Source organism: Rattus rattus, chromosome 5 (genome assembly GCF_011064425.1).
Source record: "Rattus rattus isolate New Zealand chromosome 5, Rrattus_CSIRO_v1, whole genome shotgun sequence".
In the NCBI taxonomy this organism is placed as follows: Eukaryota; Metazoa; Chordata; class Mammalia; order Rodentia; family Muridae; genus Rattus; species Rattus rattus.
In genome coordinates, this window is record NC_046158.1 from 135076616 (window position 1) to 135095260 (window position 18645).

Sequence of the window (18645 nt, forward strand, 5' to 3'; positions counted from 1 at the left end):
GCCATCCCTGCTGAGAATGAAGACCCCGGCACTAGTCCTTTGAGAACATCTGGGCCAGTTTTTCCACTCTTTCTTGCTAGGTCCTAGACGTTGTCAGTCATCGTAGGGACTCTGCGATTAGTGCTATCTCTTTGGTTAGTGCGATGAGCTGTAGAGGCAACCCTAGATTTGAAGTTCGTCTGGGGTTCATCACAACCCTACCATTCACACACAATCTATGTAATTCTAAAGGAGCCCCTCTCCAACTCTGGGCACAGCAACCACGTTTTATAAAGGGTTCGCCTAAACTGATATTTGAGATCCTTTTAACTTGGACTTTTTTTTTTTTTTTTTTAATTCTAGAATTGCTCAAGTCTTCTTGCAGAAGAATTCAGAGGGAAAGGGCTGCAGAGTGCAGACAGGCGCTGCCTCCTTTGGCCCAGTGTTCTTTTTAAAATTACTGTTCTTTGACAATATCACATATGTATGGATATGTTCTGGTCACTGCCCCTCCCCCATTCCCTCACCATTCTCTCCTCCTCCTTCCCCACAAGCCCCTCCTACTGTCATAGCTTTGTGTTTGTGGCTGTGGTATATTAGGTTTAATTAGGGCTGCTTGCATAAGCATAGGTGAAGAGTTATGGGCAAGTTTGTGGCTCAGCAAAATATTTATTTATGTACATGAGGGTTTTCTCTGCATTCATGCCTGGTCTCCCCTGAGGCCAGAAAAGGGTGTGCATTCCTCTGGATCTGGAATTACAGGTATTGTGAGTCCTCCATGGGGGTGCTGGGAATTCAACCCAGGACCTCTAGAAGAGAACTCTCCAGTTCCAATCCTGCATTCTTGGAAATATCCCTCGGTAAGTGTCCTAAAGTGCCATCAGCTGGTAAGCAAATTAAACTCCATATCCAAAGACATGAAGTAGTTCCTAAATATAATAAAAAGTTTTTATTATTGGTGGGCCAAGGGTAAGTGTGTCAGTGTTAAATTGGGGCATTATTATTAGGAGTGTGATCTCACCTTTTTTTCTCATTTATAAATTAGGAAGAATATTAATACCTGCTTAATAGGGTTGGAAGATCTAGTGAACCATATAAAATGCCTATATGGCAAGCAAACGCTGAGTAACTAGGAGAATATATTTTAAACATTTCTTGGAGGATTCAGATAGAAGGGAAAACACAGGAAACTAAGACCTGGATAATGACACAGGGACACCGTATCAGGGACACTGTATAGGTTTTCCAAGCTACTGTAACAAATTATCACCAACATGGAAGTTTAAAGCAAGAGAAATGTATCCTTTCATTTCTGGAATTCAGAAGTCAGTTTTCACTAAGCCTAAACCAACATTTTGAAAAAGTTACTCTCCCCTCCTTCCTGATGCTTAAGAGAAGAGCCTGCTTGTCTTAATTAGGGTTTCTACTACTGTGACAAGAAACCATGATTAGAAGCAACTTGGACAGGAAAAGTTTTATTTGACTTATACCTCCTAATCACAGTTCACTGAGGGAAGCCAAGGCAGGAGCCTGGAGGCAGGAGCTGATGCAGAGGCCATGGAGGAGTGCTGCTTACTGACTTGCTTCTCATAGCTTGCTCAGCCTGCTTTCTTATAGGAGCCAGGACCACCAAGCCCAGGGATGACACCATTTACAATGGGCCCTCCCCCATCAATCACTAATTAAGAAAATGTCCTACAGGCTTGCCTACAGAGCATTTTGTCAATTGAGGCTCCTTCCTATCTACAGCTTGGGAACCAGAACATATCCATACATATGTGATATTGTCATATGTGACTACAGCTTGTGTCAAGTCGCCTAAAACTAGCCAGCACACTGCTTCTTGCCTGTCCAGATTCTCCTGACAGTTAGAATCCCACAGCTTAGAACGGTGTCATTCCAGTCCATGTTTCCGTCTGCACATCCCTCTTTCTGTCTCTGTCCTCTTTGATTACATATCACGTCTCCCTCTGTTGCTCTCTCATAAAATCTTTTTTTATTATATTTAGAACCCACCTTGAAAATCTTGGATAATCTCCCATCCCAAGATCCTTAATGAGACCTTCAAGGACTGTTTCCAAATAAGGTAACCCAGGTTCTAGGACCGATGACGTGGACGTTAGAGGACTATTTTAGCTTAGTATGGACACTAAGTATTTTTTAGGCGTAAACTTTTCTTCATTATGAAAGTCAACTTAGCCTAAGCATCCTTTTCCAAGTTATAAGCCCTATAGCTTAGCTTCCGACTCCTATTCAGAACTCCAGTGTGGACGAAATATTTGCAGGGAGAGTGGGACAAGGTTACCTGGATTTGGTAACATGCATTCCAATGAACGAAACAGAAATAGTTCAGGTTCTTACAGTCCTTTCTTATTGTGATAGAAACATAGCTTTTCAATATTCACAGAATGATGAAAACCAAGAAGTATATTTCACAACTCCTTTGTGACCGACTTCACACTTCTCTGATGAGACAAAAAAAAAATTATTTTTTTACACCCTGAAGAAGGATTAGAATTCTTCTTTTGTGGATTCACTCCTCACTCTTTTTACGATCATTATAATCTACCTCAGGAGGGGGTGGTCCAGAGAAATGACCAACTACAATATTTATACATAAGGAGACTCAGAATGAGTCACCAAACGGCCTTAAACCTCAATTTCCATATTTTATTTTTTTTTCTTTTTCTTTTTTTCGGAGCTGGGGACCGAACCCAGGGCCTTGCGCTTGCTAGGCAAGCTCTCTACCACTGAGCTAAATCCCCAACCCCAATTTCCATATTTTAAATGCACATATTAACAAGGCAAGAAAGGATATCATCAGATTAAATAGGAGAATGGGGGTGAAAAGTCAGTCCCAGAATAATGTATATATTGTTCTTCTTTTTCTTGGCCTTTTTTGTTTTGTTTGTTTTGAGACAAGGTTTCTCTGTGTAGCCATGACTGTCCTAGAACTTGGTCTGTAGACCAGGTTGGCCCTAAACCTGCCTCTGCCTCTGCCCCCTGCATTCTGAGATTAAAGGAGTATGCCACCATCACCCAGTGTATATATCATTCTTAGCAGATACTAATTCTTTCCCCTGTCTTCCTGTGGGATAGCTGTTCATTTCTTACTCACTTCTGGTAGTGCTAGGGGGTCACAGGCAACAACTCTGATGCTCAAGAGTTTGAGGCTTTAGTGCTGAGCTTGAAATGACTTTGACAAGGCAATGGGGCCATGGCCCTCCCCTTGTAGACCATGCAACTTTGTTGGAAAGGGGAAATGTTTGTTGCTGAATACTTGGTGGGTCCTTGGAATCCAGGGTAGTCACATCTTCCCATGGGTAAATAGAGTTTGGAAGGTGCCAGTACCCAAGAACAATAACCTTGGAATTGTATTGAGTGGAGTAAGCCTCATATTGATAATTAATAGGTCTTGGTTCTATTACTGGTTTAGCCAGTCTTCGTGTGATCTCGGATGGGTTATTTTCCCTTTTAGAGGCTCGATTTCTATGTCTGAAAACTAAATGAATGAGACTACCTCTCAGTATAGGAAAAAAATTTGCAAATCACTGGGTTGTTGCAAGAAAATAAAATCAGAAAACAAAGACCAACAGTCATTGACTGCAGAAGACCCCTTGGAAACATTCATGAAGCAAAAGGCAACTGGGACAACATTCCGAATAGAATGAATCATTTGCCAAATGGATGAAGAGAGGTAGGATGAAGGGTAGCAGAAGAAGAGGGAGCAGTGAACAAGGAGGGAGGAATGGTGAGGTGCGCTGGCAGAAGGAGTTATGCAGTGCTGTTTAAAGGTGTAGCAGATGGTCCACTCTTCTCACTTACTTTGCCTCAACGCCATTAACCCCAACCCCAACCTCCCACCAGCATTGTTATCATCATTTTGCAGATTTTTTAAAATTAGAAGCACAACTTTTAAAAGATTTAGTGTGTGTGTCTGTGTGTGTGTGTGTGTATGTGTGTGTGTGTGCACGCTTTTGTGTTCCCACAGAAGCCACAAGAGTACATCAGATCCCCTGCAGATGAAATTACAGACAATCACAGGTCCTCTGCAAACGCAGAACGTGCCCTTACCCACTGAGTCTCGTCTCCAGCTCCTTGAAGCACACATTTTAAAAGTCAAAGAGAGCAGGAAGGAGAGAGTGCACACCTTTAATCCCAGCACTCAGGAGGCAGACACAGGCAGATCTCTGTGAGTTCGAGGCCAACCTGGTCTGCAGAATGAGTTCCAGAATTGCCAGGGCTACCCAGTGAAACCCTATTGGAAAAAAAACAAAACAAAAACAAAAAGTCAAAGAGGGGTTTAAGAAAACAACCATCTTAATAACCAGTGGAGCCGCCGGGCAGTCCACTGTCCACCACATTGGTGAGAAAAAGGAGAGGCTGGTCTAGATTAGCAAGGGCAGTCTGGTCAACTTCTATAGTGCTGGATATAGTTTCAGGGTCAGCCTTCCTCTCCCTTCTGTCGGAAAGCCAGAGGTTGGAAGTTAGACTCCCTTTGGCTCTTGTGCTGGACTTTTAGCAGGGGAATATCTGGGAATCCCTTTTCCGAGATCTGCGGGTCAGAAGGTTCTAGCTGTTTCAACTCCCAGAGCAGATTTGTCTGCTACATACTTTCAAACTGCCAAGAAAGAACTATTTAGTTCTTGGGAAGTTCTCCATCTGCTTGCAGCCTCGTAGAAATGCTTACATGTCCCCTGTGCCCAGCTTGTCCAAACACACTCTCACCAGAGCCTTAGACATGCTTTCCTAACACTCATGTTCCGTGTGACCTCAGACTGAATAATGTCTCCACAGCTGAGCTGCAGTCTTCAAAAACAGTTAAAACGATCTGATCTGTTATACACATTAGTCAGCTTTTTGGTACTGGACAGTGAGCCTAGGGTCTTGAGCCTGCTAGAATAACACTCCATTCTGAGTTTTATCCGCAGCCCTACAGTATTTTGGGTCTGTTTTGTTTAAGAGGGGAAGTAGATGTAAAATGACTGAATAAAATTGTAGGACTTTCCATGGCATCGACTGTCATTGTAGGAAGAGCCAATTCTTTCCAAGAAAATCTCTTTTGTTGAGCAAAAAAGTGGGGGATGTGGAGAAGGTGTTTGGAGCTGTCCGGGGTGGACACTTTCTCTGCTAATTCGATGGTTTGAAGATGCTCCATGCCCCAGAGCCGATCACGCTGAGGAGGGCAGATAAGGATCTCCCCATCAGCTTTTCCTGCTCTGTGGCTCCAGAGTCCACCACCACTTATCTGTGCAGGAACCGTCGAAACTTTGTGGGGGGGGTCTAATACAATGCTAGTCCTTTCAACAAACGTGTGAGTCTTGTAATTACAACTTCTGGGTGTCTTGTGAGTTAAACTAAGTCATGTTAAGAACAACGATATAAAACTCGTCACTGGGGTTGAGGATTTAGCTCAGTGATAGAGCGCTTGCCTAGCAAGCGCAAGGCCCTGGGTTCGGTCCCCAGCTCCGGAAAAAAAAAAAAAAAAAAAAAAAACAAAACAAAACAAAAAAAAAAAAAAAAAAAAACCTCGTCACTAAGGGAAGAACATGGTTGTGAGACTTTGTTAGGGCGTAGTGGTACACACCTCTATCTTAGTTTTGTGTGCATGGGCGTTTTGCCCCCATGAATGTCTGTGCACCACACGTGTGCACTCTCCATGAAGGCCAGAAAAGGGTGTCAGATCCCCTGGAATTCGAGTTATAGATGGTTATGAGCTGCCACATGGATGCTAGAACTTTAGCCTGTGTCCTCTGGAAGAGCAGTCAATGCTCTTCACCTGGGCCATCTCTCCAGCCCTGTGTGACATTTTGATGTGATAATAAATCATTGGCCAGCAGATCTATTCGAGAGTCTTCTGAAGTGCTTGCAATCCCAGCACTCGGGGGGCTGAGGCAAGAACACAGAGTTTAATTTGCCTGGGATACCTACTAGGACCCTGTTCAAATACAGCAACAAGAAGATTAAGCAGACAGTCCTCTACCTCTGAAAACAATGTGCTTTTTAAGTGTCAAGAGAGCCCTTACAGCACACAGTTCACAAATGTCCTCTAGTGTCTAGTACAGAAGAGAACCCCAAAGGTTGTGGTCTTATTATACGGGGGCCATTTAACCATCTTGCATTTTATTTAGCACTCTTAACTTCAGTATTTTTCTCTTCTATTGATTATGTGAAAACTCTGGTTTTAATATTCTCGGTTGGATTTGTCATCTTCCTGTGCCCTTCACTGACGAGTTGAATGAACCTGTGACTCACAGTTACTTTCTATTTTTATAAGAATGACGTTGTCAATATGTTGAGGATTATTATCCTGGAGACAGAGTACCAGTCCCTCTGTTGAATAACAAACGTCAGACCCACGATACCCCCCTCAGGACAGTTTCTAATTTATTCTATTTTTATGGGTATGAGTGTTTTGTCTGCATGTACGGTGGGCATCAAGCATGTGCTGAGCCTCTGGAGGCCAGAGGAAAGCATCGGATCCCCTGGGACCAAGTTACTTGTGGTTGCTAGGAATGGAACCCACGTCCTCTGGAAGAGCAGTCAGTGCTCTTAACCACTGAGCCACCTCTCCAGCCCTGAGATGGTTTCTATTTTATCCTCCTCACCTTTCAGATAAGAAATCAGACTCTCAGAAAGATAAAAGAATACTTTTAGGGCCAAGAGGTTGACTAATCACATTTTGTTTTCGATTCACTCCTAGGAATCTTGTTTGCTCTTTGACTTAGGAAGCACCTCTCGGGCACTTACTGTGGAGCTGGACGCTATCAGCCTGGTGATACAGATGTGTCCAGACACAGCCCCTGCTAGGTTTCTGAGAAGCAGCAACTGGTTAGCAGAAATGATATGTGCCCCGGAAGGGCTTTTCAAAGTAAAGGAAGAAACAGTGCACAGGCCTCATTATAGCCAGTAATCCACTTATAAGGAAGCAGCAGTCACCTTGCTGGAAGACCTTAGGTAAGACTGTAAGCAGTGAGAAACAATGGTGATTAGGGCGTGGGGAGTGGGTGATACAAATCTCTGTAAGGACGAGCAAGGACCTTGGACTTTCTCTAAGTGTTACCAATAGGCTTTTAAGTTCAGAACAAAAAGAAGGGGAGGAGGGAAGAGGCAAGGAAGCCACCAAGGTGGTAATGGCCATAATTCCAGCACATAAAAGACCAAGGCAAGAGGACCAGGAGTTCCAGTTAAATGGAGCTAGGAAGATGCTCAATCAGTAAAGTGTTTGTCTCAAAAGTGTGAAAACCTGAATTCAGTTCCCAGAATCCACATAAAGCTATGCTATGGGAGACGGCTGGTAAGATGGTCCAGGAGATAAAAGTGCCGGCTGCCAAACACGATGACCCGAGCTCTGTCCTCACCTCACAAGGTAGAAGGAAAGAACTGACTCCCAAAAGTTGTCCTCCGACCTCCACACATATGTTGTGTGCATGCGTGCACACATGGTAAATCGATACACGTCATAATCAAATTCCTTTTCAAATACTGAGTGTGGTGGCAAGTATCTGAAATCACAGAGGTGATGGGTGTGGGGAGACAGGCAGGGGAAATTCCTGGACCTCTCTGGCCAATTGCCTTTGGCAAACTCCAGGTTCCTAAGAAACCTTGTATCTAAAAAATGTAGATGGTATCCCTCTTCAGGAATGCCCAATGTTGTCTTCTGGCCTGCTCCATTTATCGTTTATTGGCATGAATAAACACACAAACATATGGGGGGGGCAGAGAGAGAGAGACAGACAGACAGACAGGAGACAGACAGAGAGACAGAGAGACAGAGAGCAGAGCAAAGCAGATTCCTCACCAGGCTGGGCTATTAAGGGTCTGTCTTTTAAGAGGCGGGTGGGGGTGGGGGTGGAGAGCAGCTGGCGCCACAGGGAATCCCAGCACTCAGGAAAGCAAAGGAGGAGTAGAAGTTCAAGGTCAGCCTGAGCCAAGCATCAAGACACTGTCACAAAACAAAACAAAAACAAAACAAAACAAGTGAGAACAGAGGGCTCGGTAGTGAAGTGTTTGCTGTTTTTCCAGAGGATGAGGGCTGGGTTTCCATCACAACCTCATATAATTCTAGGCCCGGGTATCTGAAACCCTCTGAGGGCAGCTACATGCATGGGACATATGCACAGAGAGAAATGCATGCACATACATAAAACACATCTTTAAACTCTAAGTACATGAACAACTAGTACACAATGAGCCAGGCAAGGCAGCCTCATGCCTGCCAGCCCTGCACTGGGAAGGCTGGGAGAGGAGGCTCTCATGAGTTGGAGGTCACTTGGGACCCAGGCCAAACAAGGGAAAGGGAAGCAGTAGGGAGATACCTGGTGGGGGCAGGGAGGGGGATGGGTGAAGGAAGGGGTAATGTGCTTGCCACATAAGCATGGAGACCTGAGTTGAATGCCCAGCACCCAGGTAAAAGCCAGGTGTGATGGCGGAATCAGAGTGCTGGGGGTTGGAGGAAGGTAGAGACAACCAGATCTAAGAGCTTGCTGGTTAGTCAGTCCAGCAGATTGGTGAACTCCATCCAGGTTCAGTAAGAGACCCTTGGGGGCTGGACAGATGGTCCAGCGGTTAAGAGCACCGACTGCTCTTCCTGAGGTCCTGAGTTCAAATCCCAGCAACCACATGGTGGCTCACAACCATCTGTAATGAGATCTGATGCCCTCTTCTGGTGTGCCTGAAGACAGCTACAGTGTACTCATATACAATAAATAAAATCTTAAAAAAAAAAAAAAAAAAGAAAGAAAGAGAGAGAGAGACCCTGTCTCAAAAACTGGGGCAGAAAGTGATAGAGGAAAATGCCCAGTGTTGACCTCTGCCTCCCCTCCCGGCACGCATAGCCACGGGCAAGTGCATCTGCATAACACTTTATTTTATTTATTTGTTTGTTTGTTTGTTTATTTATTACCCACCACACACACAAAGAAAAAAGAAGCTACCAGCATAAAACTTACAAAACTCACACCACTGTCATCATCTAGTGCTGTGACTATCCATAAAGTCCAAACGAATCTACACACAAATATTAGACTGACTCACTGTTCATTAATGTGATGATTTGTATAAGCTTGGCCCTGTTGGAGTGGGCGTGGCTTTGCTGGAGTAGGCGTGGCCTTGTTGGAGGAGGTGTGTCACTGTGGGTGGGTGTTTTAAGACCCTAGCTGCCTGGAAGTCAGTCTTCTTCTAGCAGCCTTCAGAACAAGATGTTGAACTCTCAGCTCCTCCTGCACCATGTCTGCCTGGATGCTGCCATGCTCCTGCCTCGATGTTAATGGACTGACCCTCTGAACCTGTAAGCCAGCCCCAATTAAATGTTGTCCTTGTGAGCGTTACCTTGGTCATGGTGTCTGTGTACAGCAATGAAAACCCTAACTAAAACAGTTAAGGTTACTAAATGCAAAATAATACAACAAAATTGTCAGCATTTCTGAAGGAAATAAGCAGTCGGAATATGAGGTTTTCTCAAATACTACTTTTAATAGCATTTACTTCCCACAGGTTGAGGCAGGAAGGTCACTTAGGTACAGGAGTTCAAGACCAACCTGGGCAACATAGCCAGACCCTATCTCAAAAATAGATAGATGGTATGACCTGGAGAATTGGCTCTGTGGCTGAGCGCATTACTCTCTTGTAGAAGACCCGTGTTCAGTTCTCAGCATCCACATGGTGGCTCACAGCCTATCATAACCTTAGCCAGTTACTCACATATACCTAGAGATGTAGCCATACACGTGAATTAAAATAATTCTTAAGAAGAGGAAAGCCTTCCCTAGCCTTAAGTCTCCTGCTTATCTACCAAACTGTATAGTTCTGTCTTACACCTTTAGACGTTCATAGGAAGCAAGGGTCAAGATTAGTCTCTTATCTTGTCACAGTGGAGCATGCTCACTGGCCAACACCCAGCAAACAAAACCCGGAGGATCCTGAGCTGGAGGCTAGCCTGGGCTACATACAGAGGTAAAACAAAAAGCAGTGGCAGCACAGAGCCTGGCTTCTCTCGTCACTCAGTGTCCAGCCACCACTCAGCCCAGTCAGCTTTTCCCTGCAGACCTGCAGTGACATTGAGGGCTGGCTTCTGTGGCGCTCTTCGCTCCCCACACCGGTGACCTATTATCCCATTAGTGAAGCTTTTAAAATCAGTCTTCATAGCGCACGGGACACTTTGTGCTTCAAGAGCACCCTGGCAACTTTTGGATTCAGATAAGTACATTAAGTTTGGAGTCATTTTATTAGGCTGATGTGCTGTAGATGGTATTACATCTGATTTTGTTTTTTTAGGGGGATTTTGGGGTTTTGTTTGTTTGTTTGGGGTTTTTTTTTGTTGTTGTCGTTGTTGGTTTGGTTTGGTTTTGCATGTGGAATATCAAATGACTTTGAGGAGAATAGATACCTTCACCGTATTAAACCATCCAATTACAGGATAGTACATATCTGCCTGTCTCTCTCTCTCTCTCTCTCTCTCTTTTTTTTTTTTATTTAGTTATTAATTAACTGTGTACTTACTTTTAAAGTTAGGTATATGTTTGTGCCTACATGAGTTTATGTGCAAAGAGCTAGCTAGTCAGGAACATACAGTTAGGAACTTCCGGCTACCTAACATTAATGATTAAAGAGAGTGAAAAGATAACACGTGTGCATTCCGTGCTCAGGAAACCAGGGGGAGTGAGCTTGGCTGAAAGGAATCGAGGGAAAGATAAGTCTGGAGAGGATGGTGGGAGTCATAGCAACACCATCAGGTGCCTGCCTGCCCATCACTGAGGCTGGGCAGAGCCGGAGTTAGCCTGACCTCAGGCCTCTGTTCCCGGGTCCCACGTGCCTACGCTGAAGTGTGCTGGGAACGGTGCCTACACAGAACATCCTGACTGAGACCTTCCGCCTATTTCTCTGCCTTCCCTCCAGGAAACCACAGCCCGTTCGCATCCACCTTCCACTCTTCCCAATCCACCATTCGTTCACTCGGCTGCCTGCAAAAGCCTCGCTCCTCTCCTTTATCTTCTCGGGTCACTCAGTGTGGGCACGCGGGATCTACGCGAGGCTCTAAGGACGAGGAAAGCATGTTTGGGAGCCCAGCTCACCTGGTTTGCAGCTGCAGCTTTGACTCTGACCATCTGGCTATCCCAGCCGTTAGCTCACAGCCGGTGCCTCGGTATCCTCGTCTGTAAAAGGAGAGTTCCCAGGATGCTTCTCAGGGTTTTGTGTGTGTGTGTGTGTGTGTGTGTGTGTGTGTGTGTGTGTGTGTGTGTGTGTGTGTGTGTGTGTGTGGGGGTGGGAGTTGTCAACACAGTGTCTGTTGGAGCCTTGTAAACTTTGAGTGGTCGTTGGTCCCCGATCCTGGGGAGGTGGGGGTGGGCACTGTCTCTGTAGAGACAGCACTGTCGCGGAGTTGAGCCAGGTTGGGTCCGGTCTATCTTCATGTCAAGGGGACCAGGGAGTGGATCCTCTGAAGTGCGGCTGGGCACACAGCCAGGCCGGGTAGGGGCTCTGCTCTCACCCACTGGGGCAGCACCAACACTGGCCCCAGCCGGTTTCCTGTTTCTCTTATCTTTTCCCAACATGTGCTCTCCGGGGTGAGAAACCCTACCACTCGCTTCCTTCACTTCCCTTCGCTCATTAAGATCTCTATTTTTCGGATTCCAGTCAAATCTGGCTGCTGGCCCAGAGCCCACTACGGGGTGTGATTTATCAGCCCCTCAGCTCCAGCGCCAACATTTCTGGGTGTAGATGGAAACCTTCTCTATTGACTCCTCCCAGCTCACCAGTTCATGGACACCCTCACCCCCCAGTACTCATCCACTCTCTTCTACTCAACCCCATAACCTCATCCTCTTTGAATTCAAATCCTTGCTCTTCCCTTGCTCCTGTGACTTTCTGCAAGTTACTTCATTCTCCTGCACAGCAGTTGTCCTGTCAGTGAGGATCATGGGCTTGACTTCCCCAGAGGAAGTGAGAGCGGACCGCAGGCCTAGCCCACAGCGTGAATCTGCAACATACATTAAACATTCAAGAATGCCAGAGGCGTGCATTCAGAAATGCACTGGACGGAAACTCCTCAGACTCTTTTTTGAGGGCTGCAGGGGGGGGGGTGACTCAGTAGGGAAAGTGTTTGCCTTTCAAATCTGAGGTGCTGAGTTCAAATTCCAGGAACTGTATCAGAATCCACGGTGGTACTGGAGGGGAAGAAACAGGAGGAGAGAGGCCCTGTCTCAAAGGAGGTAGACAGGCAGGGTCTGAAGAGCAAGAGATGGATCAATGGGTCAAAGTGTTTGCCAGGCAAACCTGATGGCCTGTGTTGGATCACCGTGTCCCACAGTGGGAATACAGAACCAACTTGGGAAGCTGCCCTCTGACTTCTGTACACATACTGCAGGATGTCCTGCACAAGTACACTGCACACACACACACACACACACACACACACACACACACACACACAGGTACAGGGAAGGGCACATAGTAAACACCTTCTGCAACACTAGTGGCTCCTGGCTTTACATTATCAGATTCTAATTCTGTCAAAAATACCTCCAAAGCCAGGCTATAACTTACCAAGGGAGAGGGAAGGGATTGAAGTGATGGCTCAGCAGTTAGGAGAACTTACAGCTCTTTTTTTTTTTTAATTAATTTATTTATTTTATATATGTGAGTACACCGTAATTGTCTTCATACACACCAGAAGAGGGCATCAGATCTCATTACAGATGGCTGTGAGCCACCATGTGGTTGCTGGGATTTGAACTCAGGACCTCGGGAAGAGCAGTCAGTGCTCTTAGCCACTGAGCCATCTCTCTAGCCCCGAACTTACAGCTCTTACAGATGATCTGGGTTTCAGTTCCAGAATTTACACAGTGGCTCACAACCTTCTTAACTTCAGTCCCAGGGGCTCCAATGCCTTCTTCCGGCTTCCACGGGCACCAAGCAAGCACACAGTACACACACACACACACACACACACACACACACACACACACACACACACACATACACACACACACACACACACACACTAACTTCAGGTTGTTTCATTATTTTGTGTGTGTGTGTGTGCATGTTTGTATGTGTGAGAGTATGTTTCAGTGTATGTGAGTGTGCTCATGTGTGCATTAGTATTTGTGTATGTGTGTGTGCATTCGTGTGTGTATATGTTTGAGTGTATCCGTGTGATCTAACTCAGGCCAACAAGCCTCTGTGAAATCATCTCTACCAGCGGAGCCATCTCGCTAGTCAGCCTTTTGAGCTGTGACTCGAGAGTCACCAGAGTTAAGAGTGACACAGAATCAGTAAGTCTCTCTTGAGGGTCCCAGAGCTACCCCTATGTATTTTGCTTGGAGAAGCCCACTCCTGTGCTCTGGACTGTGGCTGACTTCCTTCTGGCCACTCCCTATATCATTTTCCTTGAAATAAGGTTTCTCAGCATAGCCTGGCTGTCCCGGAACTAGCTCTGTGGACCAGAGCTGGCCTCAAACTCAAAGATATCTGCTCACCACTGCTTCTTGAGTTGGTGGGGTTAAAGACATGCTACCACCACCTGACTTCTCTTTTTCTTAATCTGGGAATTTAAGCTTACATTAAAACATCTGGCATGGGGTTGGGGATTTAGCTCAGTGGTAGAGCGCTTGCCTAGCAAGCGCAAGGCCTGGGTTCGGTCCCCAGCTCCGAAAAAAAAGAAAAGAAGAAAAAATTAAAAATCTGGCATGAGGAGGCTGGAGAGGTGGCTCAGTGGTTAAGAGCACTGACTGCTCTTGCAGAGGTCCTGAGTTCAATTCCCAGTAACCACATGGTGACTCACAGCCATCTGTCATGAGATCTGACGCCCTCTTCTGGTGTGTCTGAAGACAGCCACTGATATATAATAAATAAATAAATCTTTAAAAAAAAAGATATCTTGCATGAGCTGAGGATGTGGCTCAATGGTAGAGGGTTCACCTTGCATGTTCGAGGCCCTGGTGGGTTCAATCCTTAGTGTGGCAAATAAAAATAATAAAGTTTCATATATATATGTATATATATATATACATACACACACACATATATATTAAAGATATATTGCATAAAATCTCTATTTCATCACATGCCTGTCAGTCCTGAAGTTCTTTTTAGTGCCAAAGCCATGAAGCCTGGTTTAGCCTAGGTCAAGATCTCTAAAAATCTAAGGGAAACTCAGGCTGCCGAGAGTGACAGTGTGGACCAGGACCCCATCACCACTGACACCAGAACTGCTTCCCAGATGACTCCTGCATATGAATGATGGCTGAGAATCAAAGTTCATTTCCTTCCATCACAAAAACTTGTCAAGCCCTCAAGGGACAAAGAAAACCAATGCAAAGAGACACACAGGCTCATTAGGAATCAGAGAAAGGTTAAGTCAAACCAAACCAAAGCACCATCTTCCACCACCTATCTGGTGCTACCAAGGGCTGGCAAGGATGTGGCGCAGGAAACTTACACACTGCTGGGAATGCAAATTAGCACCACCCTTGTAAAAGATTTTGGCAGTATCTCCCCAAATTGAAAACCATATATACCTTGTGACTCAGCCAGTCCATGCCCAGGTTTGCACAACACAAACTCACCCATCCACACACAAACAGTCATGAACAAGAACACACATGCCAGCACTGCTCATAGCATGTGGCAAACAGATAAACATGAATGTCTGGATGAGGAGATGGCTCCGTCCCAAACCTGCTAGCATTTCAGTTGTGGGGACCTGAGGTTGGGTCTCCAGCCCAGCCTGACAGGATGCACCTGCAATCAACCCCACTCCTGGAGAAGAGACAGGAGGCTCCATGGGGCTTGCTGGTTAGTCAATCAGTAAGCACCAGGTTCAGTGAAAGACCCTGTCTCAAAAATAAGACGAAAGGCCCGGGGAATGGCTCAGCAGTTAAAATGCAGAGCCCCGGAACCCAGGTAAATGGAGGTTGACTCAATGGCCCAGCTGTAACTGTGTCTAACCTTCGAGGGCAGAGACCAACGACCCCCAGAGCAAGCTGGCTGGTGAGATTTGCTTTACTCAAGCAATGGGTTTGAAAAAGAAATTAAGGGGGCTGGAGAGATGGCTCAGCGGTTAAGAGCCCCGACTGCTCTTCCAGAGGTCCTGAGTTCAAATCCCAGCAACCACATGGTGGCTCACAACCATCTGTAATGAGATCTGATGCCCTCATCTGGTGTGTCTGAAGACAGCTACAGTGTACTTATATATAATAAATGAATAAAAAATAGAAATTAAGTAAATTTAGTTGCGGGGAAGCTTGTGCGTCCCAGATCAGTTCTGTCCAGGGGAGCAAACTCAGGCAGTCAGGCTTGGTGTCAAATGTCTTCACCTGCAGCCATCTTACTGGCCTCAAACTCTAGGTGATGGAGCCATCCTGACACAAAGAATAAGGTGGAAGGGTGACCAAAGAATGTTCCTGACATCAGCCTTTGGCCTGCGCGTACATGCGCAGACACATATACACTATGACACTATGACACTATGACACTCACAGGTGCCGACATACGTGTGAACATGAACATGAACTTATGCGCACATACACGGAAAAAGAATGAAATAGAAGGAAGACACACAGCCATCTATCTCCGGCCTCCACACGTATGTGTATACATGCACATAGGAACACATGCACGCACGAACAAACACAAAAATGTAAAGTCTAATACCAAACGATGAATCAATAGTGGTATATTCTTTTTAGATTTATTTATTTTACTTGATTTTTTTTTTTTTTTTTTTGCCTGCATGTGTGTCTTTGCACCACGTCATACCTGGTACCCTCAGAGGTTGGGAGAGGGTGCTGAATTTCCTGGAATTGGACTGTGAGTGCCGTTACAGCTGTGGGTGCTGGGGACAAACCTGGGCCCTCTGGAAGAGCAGCCAGTGCTCTTAACTCCTAAAATAGAATGTATTCAAGCTGTGACGACGACTATATATCTTTACACCACAAGTGAGACTAACGCATGTTAGTGACATTTCCACAAGGATTCCACAAGATCCAGATCTCGGGATGAGGAATGACACACTTTGAGGCATCTTGAGGCAGGAGACACACCTTTTACCTGGGCCACATCTTCTGCTGGAAGTCTACACAAAGATATGGGAGAGGATGGTTTTTCTCTTTGCCTGTTTGCCCTCTTCTTGCCGGCACACCCACTCCTTTCCTGGCGTCAGAGCCTACTTCTTTGGAATTCCAGCACATACTGAAGACCAGATGACACATCCAGCCTAGATTCTTGGATTTTTCTGCTCATAGCCAGCCATTGCTGGATTCGTTGGACTGCAGCCTGTAAGTCATTATCTCATTAAAATAATTTATCTCATTTCCATTTCCCATGTACTGGTGTTTTGCCTGCTTGCGTGTCTGTGTGAAGGTGACAGATCTTGCAGTTACAGACAGTTGTGAGCAGCTATATGGGTGCTGGGATACGAACCTGGGACCTCTGGAAGATCAGTCAGAGCCCTCGACAGATGAGCCATCTCTCCAGCCCCTTAGCCCCTTATAAGTCATTCTAATAAATTCCATATATATATATATACATACATATATATGTATATATGTATATATATAGTAGATAGATAGATATAAATTCCATATGTATAGTTTTATTCTGGGGATTTGCTACACCCCCTTGTTGCCTTTAAATATCCCAAATAAGTGAGACAGAGACCCGTAGATTTATAATAAGCCCTAAAGGATTAGAGCTGGGCAGATATCAACCCTCTGTGCTATTTTGTCTACTTCCCTGTCAATAACCCTGAGATGCCACTTGCCATGTTCTACCTAGGGCAGCTCCGACTCCAGCAGGCTGGCCCTCATGGCCGTGCGCTCACCATCCACCTACCCCATGGTGACTTCTTCCTTCTTCCTCTTCTGTCTCCTCTCCTCACAGTCCCTTCCTGAGAACCACAGCCTGGGAACCTTTACTCTGCCACATCTCTTCTGCCCAGCCCAGGCTGGCATCTTCATTAACCAATCTGCGATCACTTGGGAGGCAAGGGTTACATAGCATCATCTGGTGTATGTGAAGATCTCCTTGTCAGGGAAAACCAGATCTTGGGGGGCCAGTATTTAATATTTAAGTATATAGCAGCACCAGACCAACCCCCTACACACACACACACACACACTCACACGCATTCCATAAGTTTCTGTATATGTAGTAGACATGTATATAGTCATTCCATAAGTTCTGTAACTCTGGAGGACCCCGACTAAAGCACAACTCTATCGTTTAGGATACATGCATATATGGTGTAAGTAAACAGAAGTGCAAAGAGATGGAAACAGTCAGTTTTTATTTTCATATAACGTTCTAAATTCAGAGATCAGCGCAGGGGAGAGAGCTACAATTGAAGATGAGTTGATGTAGCCTCAGTTACATTTGTAACGCTGTATCTCTTCTGGGTGGTGGGAATAGATGTGTTAAGAATGCAGCTCTACAAACATGAAGTAGTAATTCCTCAAATACAAGACAGTTCGTGATCATTTTTAACAATTCAAGACCATGCAATTAGTCATGGTTTAAACTGCTCACTTTGAGGGCCTGTTCTCCTACCCATTGTGAGCTTTGAAGTCTGCAACAACAGAGAGGTAAGCGTGAGGTGCTTACAAATACTAGTTCAGAGAATGGGAGCCTGTGCGCAGCCGTGGTTGGTCCCAGATTCCACTATGACTCTTTCCTCCCCTCCCCTCCTCTCTCCTCCCCTTCCTTCCTCTCCTCACCCCTCCCCTCCCCTCCTCCCTCCTCCCCTCCCCTCCCCTCCCTTCCCCTCCCCTTCCTGGAAATAAATCATTGCTCTACCTAATACGTTTGCTTCCATATTTATTTGCTCCTTACAGAGAGACAGGCGTGCTTGGCTGCTATGTGACTGACGGATGAACGGGTGGTTCTAAGCTGCGTCTAGTGGTCTATAACTTACTCCTAGAGATGTGTGCACAGCCTCCCAACCTCATTCTGTCATCTCGCTGATGTTTGTGTGTGACGTGCACCATTGGATTAGCACGCAGCAAGACAGCCAGCCTCCCTATTCCCATGGGGCTTGCCGTCTTGGTGGGAAACTCAGACAACAAGTATGTAAAGGAGTAATACAGCTTCAAGTGAGTCCAAGCAATATGAAAAGCGGGGATTTTGTGAGGGAAGATTTCTGGTTTTGTTTTTATTTCTGAGTAGTAAGCAGTTCGCCATAAGGACTTTCCTAACTTGGGAAACTGACTTTAAACCGAGCTACTTGCTTCCTGAATAATATGTGCGGTTCATACCACTGTCCAAAACCCATCACAGAAACACCCACCTGTCATCAATGCAGAAATGGATACAGAGAGTGTGGCATAAGCGCTATGAAACTCTAGGCAAAGGGGAATTAAATTGTAACATTTTCAAGAAAACAAATGGAACTGCAGGTCAGCTTGTTAGAGAGACAAATACTGCACGTTCTCACTCATATGTGGAAGCTAGGTGTGTGTGTGTGTGTGTGAGCGTGTGTGTGCGCGCGCACACGTGTTTACACACGTGTGTACGCCCAGGAGGACGTCTAAGAACAAAGTAGGGAAGACCCCCACTCAAATCTCAAGACGACGCAACCTCCAAGAACTCAAGAGAAACCAGTCTTGATGTAATGAACAAGAGGTGTATTTGAGAAACCAGAGCTCTGGGGACGACACGTATCTCACACAG